We start from the raw sequence: 4,120 nt of genomic DNA on the forward strand, positions 1-4,120 counted from the left end.
TAACATATACATTGCAGCCTAAATTTAAGCCACATAATGTATATGTGATCATGTCTTGTGTCTATTTGTGCTCTAAGGCAGCCTCCTGACTGCTTTAACACTACATTAAAGGAATGTATACAAAATAGTATCACACATATAAATGTGTAAAGAACTTTAGATGTCCTTTTCACTTATTGTAAGTCACATGTTTGTCTTTCACACATAGAGGGACAATGAAGCTTAAAACCCACCCAAAGTGAACATAGTTTGAAATAATTAGGCACTTTCCCTTGGTTTGCACACTTAAAATGTGTGCTTTTCACCAAACTTTATAAGTAAATAAAACATGTGGCTTGTATGATGTTTGAACGTGGTATTAGATTCTATATTAACAGTCAGTGCTTACTGGCTTCAAGCAAGCCGGGCTGAAGACAGCTGGAATGCCAGAAACCGGTCCTCGGAAGCTTGTTTCCGGTCCAGGAAAGGCATGGCTTGGCAGTTCGGGCTGGACTGTTCCCATGAGGCACAGGGTCAGACTGATTTGCATATAGCCATGTCTGAACTGGGGTGGCAGAGTGGGCTAAGGAACGGTGATGGATCAAACCCAGATCTTTTGACTGGGTGTGAGTGTTCGATTGGTTCAGATGCTCCGTCCATCACCACCCCCTTTTGTACCGCTTTGGCCGCCATAAGTGTGGCAGGGTATGCTCAGACGTGAGTCCCTTGCTCACTTTGCCACTGGATTCAAGCAAGCTGGGCTGAAGATGGCTGGAATGCCAGAAACCGGTCCTCGGAAGCTTGTTTCCGGTCCAGGGAAGGCATGGCTTGGCAGTTCGGGCTGGACTGTTCCCATGTGGCACAGGGTCAGACTGATTTGCATATAGCCATGTCTGAACTGGGGTGGCAGAGTGGGCTAAAGAACGGTGATGGATCAAACCCAGATCTTTTGACTGGGTGTGAGTGTTTGATTGGTTCAGATGCTCCGTCCATCACCACCCCCTTTTGTACCGCTTTGGCCACCATAAGTGTAGCAGGGTACGCTCAGACGTGAGTCCCTTGCTCACTTTGCCACTGGATTCAAGCAAGCCGGGCTGAAGACGGCTGGAATGCCAGAAACCGGTCCTCGGAAGCTTGTTTCCGGTCCAGGGAAGGCATGGCTTGGCAGTTCGGGCTGGACTGTTCCCATGAGGCACAGGGTCAGACTGATTTGCATATAGCCATGTCTGAACTGGGGTGGCAGAGTGGGCTAAAGAACGGTGATGGATCAAACCCAGATGTTTTGACTGGATGTGAGTGTTTGATTGGTTCAGATGCTCCGTCCATCACCACCCCCTTTTGTATCGCTTTGCCCGCCATAAGTGTGGCAGGGTATGCTCAGACGTGAGTCCCTTGCTCACTTTGCCACTGGATTCAAGCAAGCCGGGTGTAAGACAGCTGGAATGCTAGAAACCGGTCCTCGGAAGCTTGTTTCCGGTCCAGGGAAGGCATGGTTTGGCAGTTCGGGCTGGACTGTTCCCATACGGCACAGGGTCAGACTGATTTGCATATAGCCATGTCAGACAAGGCCCTCAGTAGAGGATCTAAGGGTCCTTGCTGGAGAATACCTGGTGAAATGTTTCGTAACCTCCCCGGAAATTCCTTGGTGGAGGGCCTTCTGTACTAAACAAAGAGACTTAAAATTGGCTCTTTGATTAACAGGGAGCCAATGTAGTGCTCTAATGGCCTCTGAGGTGGGGCGACCCTTTGGGATGTTCATGAGCAATATGGCAACGGCACTTTGTAATGATTGTAACTTCCTCTCCTGTGCCATATCAATTCCCATAAAAAGTGTGTTGCAATAATCTAATTTAGATGAAAAGAGTGCAACTACAGCAGTCTTTTGGAGTTCATGTGTAATGAAAGGGAAAATTTCCCTCAAGGTTTTGAGGAGGAAAAAGCAGGAGGGAGTTAGTTGGCTGACATGGGCAGACAGATTGAGCTGTTCGTCAAGGATCACCCCCAGATTTCTGACTTTGGTAACCAGGGTAAAACAGACTCCTGTCTCTGTGGGCCACCAGTTATTGCTCCACAATTATGGTCCTTTACCAAATTCTAAAACCTCGGTTTTATCCGTATTTATTTTCAAGAGATATCTTTTAGGCATGCATGAAAACTGATGGCTACTGGCTCTGATGGTTCGGAAACCGAGATGGTGAGCTGCGAGCCATCGGTGTACATAATCAAGGAAAAAACATGTTTCCTTACTAGGTTAGCCAAAGAGGACACATAAATGTTGAAAAGGGTTGGTGACAGAGCAGATCCTTGCGGAACACCACATGGGAGTTCAAACGTTCCAGATTGTACGTTTTCCCAATGTATGTTTTGTTCTCGGTTTTCTAGAAAGGAGGAGAGGAGAGTTAGCGCAGCATCATCCACCCCCACATCTCTCAGCCGCTGCACCAACACCTTGTGATTTACGATGTCGAATGCTGCCGAGAGATCTAATAAAACCAGGATTGCTCTGCCACCCCCATCCACTATACTCCGGTTCCCCCCCGTGGCTAGCATTAAAGCTGTTTCTGTCGAATGACAAGGCCTAAAGCCATGTTGTGCGGAGTCCAGCAGAAGGTTGTCTTCTAGGTAGTGTATCAACTCCCTATTTATGGCTCTTTCCAGAATTTTAGCTGGCAGGAGTAATCAAGATATTGGCCGATGTTTTTTTGGTTCTAACGGGTCTAAAGCTGGCTTTTTAAGAATTGGCCTTATGCATGCCTTTTTCCATACATTGGAATATTTGTCCGTTGCAAGAACTTGATTCAGGAGAGGAGTGAGATAAATACTAACAGTTTTAGATACCCGGTGGATAACTGCTGGGGGGCACGGATCGTTTGGAAAGCAAGATTTTGTGGCAAGCTGGAGGTCATGGACCTCCTCCATATTAAGGGCCAGATGTAGCTCACCAAATACCGGTCGGTAACGGCCGATTTCAGCCGTTACCGACCGGTATTTGGTGATTGAGATGTAGGGGGCCTTAAATTTACCGAATCGGTATATTTACAGAATCGGTAAATTTACCGATTCAGTATATTACCGAATCGGTAAAGATACCGAATCTCAAATTTGTGATGTAGGTGGCACTGAAAACAGTGCCACCGGCCCTTAAGAATTTGTTATTTACATTTACCATGACATACTATGTCATGGTAAATAATGAATTCCTGTGTACATGCACATATGTGCATGTACACCTGTGCCATGTGGCACACATACATGCCCTAGGGGCATGTATGTGTGCCACATGGAACACAAGCCAGAATCAGGGGTGCAACAGGGTGTCAAAGTGAGACCCTGTTCCCCTTGCAAATTCGGTAATTTTAACGATTCGGTATTTACCAATTCGGTAATTGACATTGATTCCTATGGGCCTCAAGGCCCATAGGAATCAATGGCAATTAAAGAATCGGTAAATACCGATTCATTAATTACCGAATCATACCGATTCGGTAATTAATTCGGTAAAATTACCTACATCCCGATTGCCAGTTCTTAAATACCGAATCGTTTTGATTCGGTATTTAAGAATTGGTAATCTGGGATTACCTACATCGGGCCCTAAGTGCCCTAAAGCGTGCAAGTTTGCCCGTGACTGCCCATAAATTTGTATTTGGTGAAGTATTCCTTGGCATAGTAGTGGCTGAGTTTAGAAGGTCATCATAGATCACTTGTACTCTGCTTTGGAAAAATGTGGCAATCACATCGCCAAAGGCTTGATCAGGTCTGAACTTTGCTGTGTGTTGGGGTTTAGCAAGTGTATACAGTTTTAAAAAGTTCCCTAGAGGAGTAAGTTGCATCTCCTATTTTAGTGGTGAAGAATGCCCTTTTGGCTTTAATAATAGCTTGCTTATATTCGTCAAGACATTGACTATAAGCTAGCTTGTGCTCCGAACTGTAGTCTGTCCTCCAGGTCCGTGCTGACCTTGTACAATTTGTTTTTATTATTTTTAGCTCTGGACTATACCAGGGAGCTGTTACAGTTGCTCTTGTAGTAGGTTTGTTGATTTGAGGGGCAGTGCCATATGCAGCTATTCTGATCCAGTTGTCAAATTTGTTGGCCGCTATATCGTTGTCACTATCTAATGCAGGTGGGCCCAAAATCAGC

This window comes from Lissotriton helveticus, chromosome 2_1 (genome assembly GCF_964261635.1).
Source record: "Lissotriton helveticus chromosome 2_1, aLisHel1.1, whole genome shotgun sequence".
Taxonomy (NCBI): domain Eukaryota; kingdom Metazoa; phylum Chordata; class Amphibia; order Caudata; family Salamandridae; genus Lissotriton; species Lissotriton helveticus.